At 38.0% G+C, this 13,120-nt stretch overlaps 1 protein-coding gene across 1 annotated transcript in view; it reads right to left on the reverse strand.

Annotated features, from left to right (window-relative positions):
* Nucleotides 1-12,344, reverse strand: part of LOC115413427 (leucine-rich repeat and fibronectin type-III domain-containing protein 2) — a 231,569-nt gene extending 219,225 nt beyond the window's left edge. Inside the window, exon 1 of the mRNA XM_030126256.1 lies at nt 11,713-12,344. The gene's annotated coding sequence lies outside the window, so the exon portion shown is untranslated. The remainder of the gene's footprint in view (nt 1-11,712) is intronic.
* Between the last annotated feature and the right edge of the window lie 776 nt (nt 12,345-13,120).

A 13,120-nucleotide genomic window follows, 5' to 3' on the forward strand; every position in this document is an offset into this window, starting at 1 on the left:
AATGTGCTAAATGTTAAGCATTTTAATCAGATTAATTGGAAAACAAATGACAAAAGTGCTGGTTTGTTGATGTTTTCAGAGTGTGATAAAGTCTTATTCCACATATATATTGGTATATGTGCATTTATACATTATTTTTGGTTTGTATTTTTGGTGTCTTATAAGCCCATGTAAGGGCTGGGCATGTTTTTTTATGCAAGACACAATAATAAAAACATTCATTCATTCATTCATTCATATACAATAGATTTATAAATGTTCCATAGACAGAACCTGTAAAGTGAACGTACTGTAATGTGCAGACAGTGTTTTGAAGTTGGCCTGGTAGCTCTGAGACAAATATACCTTTTGAGTAAAACCCATTCTCTCATTAATTCTCGAATTTCACATTTTGACCCAAGACTCATTTTTGACTTTTCTTTATCAGTGACTCACACATGGGAAAATGTCACTACTTTTATTCTGGAAGTATTTTATGATTTAGTGATTTATTCCGAACATGCAATGAAATTTAACATATATGCAACAAGCAAAACATAAATAATAATAAAAATATCCACAATCATAACAATCTTAGACAAGATTTTAGATTTTACTTGTAGAACAGTGACATCAATACAAAAGAAGTACATTTGTGGACATGGGTTTATTGTGACCATGGGGCACATTAAGACAGTTTACAGTCATTTCAATCAAGTCACATCTTTCTTGTAAAATGTTAGATATCGTTGCTGTCAGACAGAAACCTCATAAATTAATATTTGCTCGGTTTTTTTTTTTGTCATGAAATGATTCTCTTGGTCAGTCTTTATGTTGGCCTGATGGTTTTGAAAATATTTAACCAATGAAAAGTGTTGAAATTGGCTTGTGACTACATCTCTTAGCTCCATTAATTTATTTAGAGTATACATTAGAGCCCAATTACAGCATATCACCGATTAATCAACATTGGTCAGTATGTAACCGATGACTTAACTTTTTTGCAGCGTGGAGATTCTGTCGCTCGCTGCTCCTGTGTGTCTGTGCTGCCCTGAGAGTTAGAGGAATAGTAAAGTGTGTCAGTTTCACTTTTACTTCCACTCCAACAATCAACTGCCACCTAATATAAGACTATTATATCCTGTCTATATCAATGTTCTTATTTCATATATCAGCTGATATATCGGCTATCGGCTGATATATTGGATATCTGATTTTTTTAGCCCCCAATATTGGTATCAGCCCCAAAAATCCCATATTGGTCGATATTGGTCGGGCTCTGATATACATACATACATATCCAGTTTCCTGAAAAATAACTGTTTTGGACATAAGAGGTTTGTGCCCGACAGTGACGATATGATAAAATTGAGCAGACATGTTGATCCACAGCCTGGTTCATTCAGTACATTTTTATATCAATAAAATGACTCAGTTCCATGGCTACAAAGCAGTGATACTTGGTATTCTGCCTTCCTTCTGCACCAGCATATATATTCAGAGCCTGTTGGTCCTATTTTTAGTTTCAGCTTCTTCACTTCTTCACTTCTTGTTTTGAATTGTTTGGATTTCATTAAATATGTTCCTTCTCGCCTACGTCTATTGTCTGTGACTTGGTTGCTGTAAAATTCCCTTTGGGAATACTAAAACTTAGCTTAACAGTCACCATAATGCTATTTTGGAAACAACCTAGCCAAAAAAACTTTACTCTTTCCAGGTTTAGTCTAGTATTAATCCTTACAGACTTCTTTTTTCCTCTACATTTTTCTTTATCACCATGTTCAATTATATCCCCTGCATTTTGCATTTTTCAGTAAAAATTTCAATCATAAACTGAATTAAAAGTAACATTTTCTGCCTGATACATAATTAACTGGATGTAATACGTTTCTACAACTGCTGTAATTTGTAAAACTGCACGGCTTTTATTGGTGAGTCAATGTTGCTGAAAATGCCAGTGTCTCTATGTTCACTACAGAAACACTGAACATCCAACAAAAGCCCATTTGAAGTCACCGAAAAGCTGAGAAACTGCATTTCACCTGAATTATACACTGCCTGGCCAAAACAAAAAGTCACCACCTGGATTTAACTAAGCAAATAGGTGTGAGCCTCCTATTGGATAATTACTGCACGGACGATTATCTTTCAGCTGGAAACAAGTTATTTATTGTTATTATTTATTTATTCATTGGTGAAAAATTAATGCAACACTGGATGGAAATAAATCTTGTGACTTTGCAGAAGATTATCGAAACAATTCCACAGGGAATGCATGTCGTAATCAAAACTAAAGGTGGTCCAATGAAATATCAGAGTGTGTGACCTTTTTTTTGGCCAGGCAGTGTATAAGTGTATTTACTGAATTAGTGGTTCAAATGTTATTAAACATATTAGATCAGTAATGCTTGTGTCTGTGGCTGTTTCAGTCAGGGTTATAGAACCTAAACCTAAAGGATGTATTTTGACCTGAAAATGCCTAAATCTGATGTGTAATATGGAGTCTAATATGTATGTGGAGTCTAGTGAAAGCAGCAGAAACAGACTTCAATGTAATCAGTGTTTTTCCAAAGGTGGTTATAGTGTGGTCATACAAATAAGGACATACTTAACTGGAAATGGATAAAAGAAGTTAAAAATGAATATGGATGGGACTGAGATAGATAATGATGACCGTGAAAACTTGAGCCGCTACTGAAGACAGTGAAATGCAATGGAAAATAGGTTTATTTGGAGTTGTGGTTGTTTTGCTCCTGTGAAACAGTATAAAAGCCAAGAATGACATAAACAGCACAAAGGAACAATGGGGATAAAAAATGAGCACAGGTAATTCTGTTGAAATGTGTGTTTTTTGTTTGTTTGTTTGTTTTGGGGTTTTTTTTACTAGTGTTGTAGTTAAGACCACCTAAATTGAGACTAAGGCTATGTACAGACAGGAGGTCTTAATGCACAATTCAGATTTTTTTTTGGTATAATCCAATTTTTTTGTGTGTGCTCGTTCATATTACACATTAAATGTATTGTGTAAATGTGGTGTAAACAAGCTTAGAGTGTGTGTGACTGACTGCAGTGGGATTAATAAGAGTGAATGGTTGGATGTGAATGAATATTTTATATAGATAGAGTCATAGAAATGCATTTTTTACTGGTTTTCAATGTTTTAGTTTTTATTAATATCTGTTTTTTCTTTTTTTTTTTTTTTTTTTTTAAATGATAACATCAGCCTGTCCAAGGACTACAGGTGGAAATTAGCACTAGTGCTACAACCTGGTATAATACATCTCTTCTTTTTAAGGTTAATGTATATTGTGCATTGTCCATGTTTAAAATGAATAAAATAAAATGAAATGAAATGCGACTTCTATCAATTTTGAGTATAAACTGAACGTGACCCTGAAATGCACAAAACAAATATGTCACCACACAGGCATGCACTGTGTTTACAGAAGCAAAATTGTGATATTTGTTGTATTTCAATGATGTGAAGGTCGGATAAATGTGACCTGGCCGTTCAGACTGAAGGCGCATACTGTACATATTAGGATTCTGTTGGGTTTATGTAAATTGGCTTAGAGTCTGGTTTTGACCAACTCTATATATAAGGTGTCATGAGAAAACTTTTTTTGTTGTGATCTGGCGCTATATAAATAAAATTTGATTGATTGAGTGATTTGATTGGTTTTCCCCTGTAAGTCGCTTTGGAAAAAAGCGTCTGCCAAATGCATAAACATAAACATATCAGATTTAGGACCACATATGAAAGTGGCCCGCATCTGATGCAAAAAAATCAGATTTGTGCTGTTCAAACTGTCTTTAACAGATTGGATACAGGTCACAAATGGGCAAAAAAATTGGATTTGGGGCTCATTTGCCTGCAGTCTGAACATAGCCTAAAATATGAGAAAAGGATATCGAGACTGAGATAAGACCAAAATTTTTGGATGTAGAGAACTATAGTGAAGAGCAGAATAGAAGCACATCAAGAGCATTACAGCTACTATGTTTTCCAAATATTACTAGTTTAACCCATAAAGACCCAGTGTTACTTTTGTGTCAGTTCCCAAATGATTTGTTTCTCTCTATTTAACCTTTCTTAAGTGATTTATCACCATTTATTATAATATTATCCTCTGTATTTTGCATGTTTTCAGTCAAAATTTGGTATTTTCTTTTATTTAATTCAATGATCAAGTAGATGTTCATAAAAACTCAGATTAAAGTTGAGGGATATTATATCAAAAACCGAGAAAACTGAAGAAAATGTGACTTTTCCAATCCACTGTCACTGATCCAACTCCATGGGTTTTACTAGTGAATCAATGTTGTAGAAGATGACAGTGTTTCCACGGTAACTACAGAGCCTCTGAACATTCAAATGGGTCATATCTGTTGACCATGAAAAGATGAAAAACTGAATTTTACACCAAGTATTCACATATACTGTTATGATTAGTGGATCGACAGATGTTACTAATTTAAGATCAGTGGATGGTTTTGGTCGCTGGTGGCTTTTGGATCTTTATGGGTTAAGACAGTGTTTTTCAACCTTGGGGTCGGGACCCCACGTGCAGTCGCCTGGAATTCAAATGGGGTCAGCTGAAATTTCTAGTAATTGATAAAAAATACATAAATAAATAAATAAATAAATAAATATGGTGAGTTGAGAGAGACAATCACAATCCATAAAAGACATGACAAACTGTGAAGCTGAAACTGAAGCACTGTGGTTCTGTTTATCTGTCAAATGTTCATTGTGGTCGGTTTCAGATGCTGCAGCTCTTCCATAATTCATAGTTTGAGTTATTGTTTGTTCAGTATTAATTGTCAGCCTTGCAAATCCAAGCTGGACTGACTGTACATATCCTGACCAAGGAAAATAAAATTCTCACTTTGTGCAGTAATCTACACCTGGCTTTTCTGCCTCTGTCCATAATAATATACATTATATAGACTAAGTGTTGTCTAAAATTAACATTTATTTGCAACATAGTATAGCAAACTATTACATGATCAACAAAAAAAAATAATTTTAGTAAAAAAAAAAAAGTCTCCATTTTGAATGTTTGGGATCGCCAGAAATTTGTGATGTTAAAATGGGATCACGAGCCAAAAAAGGTTGGGAACCACTGGGTTAAGAGGTGAAAATCAAGAACTGGCTAAAAGTTTTACAACTAAATCAAATGTTTGACTCTTCTTCAAATCACAGTAATAATGTTCGCACATAAATCACTGGTAATTATCATAGAGGGAGAAAACTGTGATCCATGAAGTCTGGAAACTGCAAATTACTTTAACAGGAAGGGTACATTACACCACATGTTTGGTGACAGAAATTCATTCACAGTCAACGAGGTTTGTGTGATCCAGAGATGGCGTGATTGTGTAGTGTGAAGTACAGGCTTTCACAACTTACAGCAAAAACCAAGAAATTGTCTTCATCAAATGAATCAAATGAATGTGACTTATTATAGCAAAAAAAAAAAAAACATGTGTTCATTGTTTCGTTTCCCGTACATAATCCACTTTATTTCCTCTCCGCTCACTGAACTTGTGTTACATTTGTACAGTCCATCCCCTCATAAGATATATTTTTGTTCTGAGAGACACTTAACATCACATGACTGCCCTCCTCCTCTCAGCCTATAAGAAGTAGTGAACGCTCCATGAGCAGTAAGAGCCTAATCTCATGGCTTTTAAAAGGTAAAAGTTTGTTGAAATACTGTAGCTTGAGTGGGCAGGAAGTGCTGACTGTGATGAATGAACTTGCCATTAAATGACGCCGTCTACTGTATTCAAAAGTGCAACAACAACAGCGACAGAGAATTCATGCGGGAGAGGAGAAAAGGGTCAAAGCAGCATTAGAACGCACAGTCCTACAGATGTAAAACAAACAAAAAGAGATAAAAAAGAAGGTCAATAAGATGCCGCATTCAAAGTACCCATTTGTGAAAAGCTCCAGACGTATTGTAGTTCGTACTTGTTCCATAATTATTGCAGCAAATGTTCTCCCCTTGACTTAAAGTGTGCTCAAGTTTCACATCCTGCCGTGGATCTGTGTCCCAGCGGTCATATTGGTCAGTCAGCAGTGACATCTTAATGCTCCGACTAGTGTTTCACAAAGCAAAGGAGCTGACGCCTATGTAGAGTCCCTGAGGTTCTTTCTGAGCTCTACAACGGATCTGCCCCTCAGTGTCTGCAGCTCACTTTGATGTACTCCACAGTCAAGTGCCATCTGCTGAAATGACCAGAACGTAGCGTGTCCACCAGGATATAACCCACTCAGGTGAATTAAAACCAGCTGCAGCGTGGAGAAAGACACCAAAAAGCACATGATCGCCATTTCTCTTATGTTACATTCACAGGCCCAATCCCAATTCATCCCTTAGCCTTCCTCCTTACCCCTCCCCCTTGGCCCTTGCACGTGGCATTACCTCTTACAATGGAGCTGCAAGGGTGAGGGGTTGAAACATTCCCCTATGAAAATGGGACAAACCTTCACGACCTGTTACGTCATCGGCAGTCATCGATGCCGCTATTAACCCTATAATGCCAAACGTATCACATTTGATGCATGAGTTTTGAAGCCCTTTATATGATCAGTGTGATGTTTTTTTTCTTGACAAACCTGATGTATACAATTAGATACACGCAATACACAGATAATCCACCAGGGGGGAGGAATTCATTCACCAGAGGCCTTTCCAGTGACACTACAAGATTGTCATTAATGAGGAAAGAGGCAGAGCTTTGCCAGTTTTGAAAAGGAATTACCAATTTGTTAGACATATTTGTTATATTATGTTTTTGTTAGTTCAAAAATAATAGTATTTGAGCACTTAGACCTGATGTATCAAATATGATACAAAATTGAAACTCATACATGGAAATTGATAACATTTTTGGTTGTTCAGAAGGACCAATAAAGACTCTGGTTTCAAAGAACTGGAATTTTCTCAGTGATTTAATGGTTCAGGCTTTACAGGGTTAACAGATGCAACAACTTTGTTTCTGAAAGTATTCATTATGCCGTCAGCGGCTGTAACCATTTCTGTTCCATGGGCTTTGGTCATCTTTTTGCAGCTATCAACTGTAAACTGCAGAAATGCGATCTATAACACATTGAGACTGCATTAAACAGTTGATCAAATGATTAAGTTTGTACATTTGTGTGTTTCTTTCATCACACTGCTGCACTTTTTGGCTGTGTTTACCTCCATCTTGCAAATGATTCAAACAGAATTATGGGAAATTTCTCCTACCCCTCTGTTTGTAGTGTGGTGCTGAAAAATCTCTGTTTCAAGGGCCAAATAACCTTCCAACTTAGCCCTTCCCCTCCGTCTAATCGAGAATCAGGGCAACACTACTCCTTCACATGTACGTGCAAAACAGAGGGGTAAGGGGGTGGGGGGAGTGGGGGGGTGAAATGGGATTCAGTCTTAGTCTATATTCCTATAACTGAAATGAGAGTAAAGTCTGTTTAGGCGTAGTGATTTAAAAAAAAAAAAAAAAAGAACTAAAAAATATGTAAAGTGCTCTCCAGAGTTACAACTGGATTATGTAACAAACCCATCCTTACCACAAAGTCTACTCCTGCAAATCTCAGGGCTCCACCCCAGCAACGGATTTCTGCAGACTCTGCATGAAGCGTCGGGTTCACTCCACACATATGCTGTTCTACAGCTGCTGAGCTGTGGTCACCGGGCTAGAATTCAAACAAAGCCCAACCTGATGACAACAGGAGTGATGTTTAATGTCATTAGGGAAAAATCTATCTCTAATACACAGCAATTTGAGGTGAAGACACATACAAAGCTACCCTACAGCTGTGCTTCATTCCCAAGAAGTGTTTTTATTGGACATTCATTATTTTACAGCAGATCAAACACATCTGAGTGCTTGTGCGTCTGCTCCTGCTAGCTGCTGTTTTCCATTTATTTACTATGTGTTTGTTGCTACCTGTTTATTGTGCCATTGTATTTGCACACCGCTCATTCTGACAGTGATGGGGACTGCATCAAGTCCTGTAGGAGAGCTCTGAAAAGAAGCTCCACTTTTCTTCTGCAGACTTTGGATGAGAATTGCTCAGAGACACCAAAGAGGATTTAAAGCTAAATCCCAAGTTATTTTCCACTTAATTTTTGAACTCCAAAATTGCCTCCATTGAGGCAATTCCATGTGAACTAGAACTGAACAGGAACTGATTCCTTCTCTATTATTACAGTGTGACAGAAAAATACAAGTCCTTCCAGTTCTCTCTCTCTCTCTCTCTCTCTCTCTCTCTCTCTCTCTCTCTCTCTCTCTCTCTCTCTCTCTCTCTCTCTCTCTCTCTCTCTCTCTCTCTCTCTCTCTCTCTCTCTCTCTCCTCTCTCTCTCTCTCTCTCTCTCTCTCTCTCTCTCTCTCTCTCATAATTTCCATTGCAAAACAACAACTTTCTAACATTCTCTGGGAGCCTTCTGTGCACGCCGAGCCTCTCCCCAAGGTAAAACTGGCCTACTTATGACTGCATCCTCAGCATCCATCTGCCGTACCCATAAATTGTGTTTGCCTGCAATCACAGGTTATCTCATCTGTCAAAGCAGACCTATCAATTTTACAGAGCAGTCTCGACAGAAGGCATTAACCCTCCTGCATCATTCTGGCATCAAACATTGACAGACAATATCTGCCAGTAATATCAACATATCAGATGACTGCTGTTGATGGTACTGTAGTGACTGTAATCAGAAGACCCAAACAGCACTAATAGTAAGCGTTCATGCTGATGTTATAACATAAAAAAAAACCTGCCTCAAGTGTTTAGGAAATACAATAAACCACATAACATATGCATATAGAACAATCCAAATGATCTGAGTGGATTTAGGTGGGTGGGATCAAACTTTGTTATATATGGAGAAAAGTATATGCTAGTATTAGGTGTCAATGATTGCAGAGGAACATTTAACATTTTGTATATACACATATTACGTTAAAATATGTTTCAGTTCAGAGTCACACTGTGGTGTTCTTCTGGAAATGGGTGCTTCTGTGACACTGGTCCCTAAAAACAGAACCGAGGGGCTAAAAATTCAAACCAGGTGTAACTAATGTTATGGAGCAAGTTTGGAAGCACTTTGGGTCTACTTTAAAAATAAATATTTAGTGAGGTAAAAGAGGAAGTATTTTTGAGATATAACGCATTTTTATTTGACGGTAACACGGTACAGAGGACAAGAAAATTATGCGCTACTATTTTTTTTTTATATCTCTATTCTCTCACAGGTACATTTTGGGAATCAAAGAAATTATGCAAGGCAGAGTGTTTCACAAAAATGACGCTGTTGCAAAATCAATGGCAATTTATATGTGTTTAAATGGGTAGGTTCTGCATGTAAGTGGACACGATGGGTTACGCACAAAACCTTGAATGAGACTGAGATTCATGAAAACCGCACTAGGATCGTCAAATTTAACTCGGTCTTTATTTATAGCGGTATATAAGACCATTTCAAGTGATGTTTTCAGATCAAATGCACTGACACCTAGGTAGATTTTCCTGTCCCACTTTTGTACCTATTTTTAGCCCCAATATTTTATTAAAAATTAAGTGTGGGATGGCTCAAAGCAACAGTATAATTGTTTTTTTTTTGCATTTATCTGAGGTCGTCATTAGGTACATCCTGGGGGGGAAATATGTCTAAATTTCTCTTTTATTTTTGGGTCTAAAAAGCTGCCAAAGTGCCAGATACTAAAATAAACCCAGTTTAATGGAAAGACCCAGATATGTCACAGGAATTTATTATTGCTTTTCCATAAAGTACAATAGGAATTTGCAAATACCTGTAATATCCACCACTGTGGTCACAAGTAAAGGTCAGATCCCAAAATACAAATCAGTAGCATCATTCACACAATGACCCCTGACAGGGTTTTTTCAGGCTGGAAAAAGCTCCAACAGGATCACTAAAACCAAAAATAACCCAATCTATCTAACTTTTTTTTTTATACAAGCTAAATAGCAGTCTTCATCCCAGATAAACTGATTTGATGTGTAAAATTAGTTTAATGCCCCTTTAAATACCCAACTATTAATTGCCTCAAGAAACTAAATGAAGATTAAACACTTTGAGAATATAGACTTTTAACTAATGACTTTTTTAAGGCTGTGCATTCATTATTGATTACTGGTAAAAGATCAAGTCATTACCCATTTGTATAATCATGATTTATGCAAACCTCTGTTATGAAACCATGAACAGATACAGACACACTGTAAATGACTATAAGAACAACGAATATTACCTTTCATTTTTTTCATATTAAATGAACTGTTTTGGTCTACACAAAGACTTGCATTGTAGATTTGGAAAGATAAGTTTGATGGAAGCAGGACTTGTCATTTATAACCCAGATAGGACATGTTCAGGGCACTTATGGGTGACTCATTTTGCGTCAGAATAATTCAGCGTGAATGAAGCTTCGTAAACTAACGCGTCTCTGGTAGCTTTGACAGACACATCCATACCATCTGAGTCTTACTGGGTGTAAACTGATTTTTTTTTTTTACACTTAAATGCGTATGTATTTTATTTATGAGTGTTTTTCCCGTCGTGTCATTCTGGTCCAAACGTTCCCTCTATAGCTGCAGTTTGACTCAACCTGCGCTGTCCATGGTGCTGAACACTTTTTTTTTTTTTTTTTTTAATACCGTTAGGCTCTTGTTACAGAACGGCGATCCGGCAAGTGCCACGCTACCACTTCTAATCCACAAGAGGGTGGTGATTACAGTGGGTGGTGGCGTAACACTGCTGCCCATGGTGCCTCATGGCGGCCATCGATCCCTTAACCAGACGCACGCTTTTACGCACACATACACATACACACAACAACAACAACAACAGCAACAAGCATGGAGCACAAACCAATATTTCCCCGGGATGTGAATGGACAGCCACTTTAATAACATAAAACACACGGGGGACACTGGACATAATCCCGTGTCCACTGCGCTTATGCACGCGCACAACATAGTCCCGCATTCGCACAATTTAAAGTGACCGCAAGTTAAGTAACCCCCTCATCCTACTATAATCACAAGGGAACATTTTGGAAAGAGTGGGCTAATCACTCCCTCCCTCCATCCCGTCCTCACTCTGCTTCTGTGTGTGTGTGTGTGTGTGTGTGTGTCTTTTTCTCAAACACACCCAAGAAAACACACACATTGGTGAACCCACCAAACGCGTGCGCTTACACACCCAGATTAGTATGCATCGGGCACAACTACACAACCTTCCAGCTTCTTCTTTTTTTTTTTTTTCCCAGTGCAAAGCAGACACCTTTACCACTAAAACAACTGCTAATTTAAGACTCATCCATCTCAGTCAGATCTAGATCCACCGCTTTTTTTTTTATGCGTCTCCACTGTGCTAAACACATTTCTACCGATTTCACTTTCTGTGCCTACCTGTAATTGCCCGAGAGTATGAGCCACTACTCTCCAACAGCCCATTAACACACCTTCTATTATAGGTAATACAAGTGATGCGTTTGCGGCAAACGCACAATTCAGGCTATAAAAATAATAATTAAAAAAAAAAAAAATGTTCCACAAACCTAGTTGAAGGTGAACTGAAACTGACAGATGCGCATGAAAAGAAGACAATACAGAAGGAGAAAGTACCAAATGAAAATGCATCCCTAACTCCCCCTTTATGTATGAGGCTGTTAAAGCTGTCGGTGAGGTTGATTCTTACCTTTACAGATGGACAAGTATCCATTGCGTGCAACCGCAGGCTCAGATTTCTGTTTCTCTGCTTTGGAGCTACAGCCGCTCCCTTCCCCTTCATCTACTAAATCCAGGAGACGAGCTGCAAACCCAGCTGCCTACCCAGCCGCACATCGTCTCTATCGCACTTCTCCTTGACAATTTTTCACCAGCAGATGCTCCAGAACCTGCAGTTGCCGGAGCCAAGCTGCGACAAAGCGCTTCACAGTATATTTGTAGTTTCCTCTCAGTAGTCTTAAAAATAACTACCTCGGTCGTGTGTGCGCGCGTTTGTGTATATGTGTGTTTGTATATGTGTGTTTGTATGTGTGTGTGTGTGTATGTGTGTGGGCTCGATTATATTTCCACTCGGGTTTTCAGAAAGTGTTGCAACATGGCACGGCGTTTTTCTATTTTCTCCCCGCGGTGCAGTTACTTGTCAGTGGAAACACAATGCGTCCTTGTAATTGTTTCGCTCCAAAATTTTTTTTTTCTTGAGTCCAACATGAAAATAGTACATCCAATGAAAGTTTTGAACCATTCAAGACTTGTTTAGTTTTCCAAGAGAAGAGCAGAAATATACGCGTGACCCCTTCGGTGTGTGATGTCTCTGCGCAGGAAAAAAAAAAAAAACAAAAAACAAAACAAAACACTGCAATGGAGAGGCGGATAACTCTAGATGGCACAAACACCGTGAGGTATCTGAGAGCCCACCTTAGAGGAGAAACACGGGGGCAGAGGCAGGCAGGTCAGCCAGAGCTGGAGTGCCTTTACACAAAAAACACAGGAGCACAGGAACTGGAGAGTCGCGATAAAGACTATGCGTAAAGAAGCACCTCGGCACCGTCCGCAGCTACAAGCGTGTTGTCAGCGGGAGATTAAGGACCGACCACGGATTAGTGTGTTCTTAAAGGTGTTTAGCCTCCACAGGAACAAAGTAGCCTATCAGGTTGTAGGTAATCTTCGTCTTGTTTGTCAAACCTGTACAAATGCACACTATAAGGTCGGCCTACTAATATGATCATTGTTTATTTTCTATTTCGTTTTTGAGATTTATTTATTTCATTAGACTCCTTTTCTTTTCCAATCCCAAACAATTACCTGCATCCTGTCTGACCTTCACATAAAAAAAAAAAAAAAGACTCCTGCAGAAATACATGTATTTGTGAAATGGGACAAAGAAGCAGCTGAATAACAGTGACTGTGTTTGACTATAGTTCACATGTATAATCTACTTACTGACGGTTTTAATGGTAGATTATGAGGTTACCTGAGAGCAGATTGTTGGATATTAATAATAAGACACTGCACTTTGGCTCAGATTCAAGTCTGGAGCTGCCATTGAGGACACTAGGGCAAGTCCTTGGAATTATCTCTGGGAATTTGGGGATGTGAAT

The sequence above is a fragment of the Sphaeramia orbicularis genome, chromosome 22 (assembly GCF_902148855.1).
Source record: "Sphaeramia orbicularis chromosome 22, fSphaOr1.1, whole genome shotgun sequence".
In the NCBI taxonomy this organism is placed as follows: Eukaryota; Metazoa; Chordata; class Actinopteri; order Kurtiformes; family Apogonidae; genus Sphaeramia; species Sphaeramia orbicularis.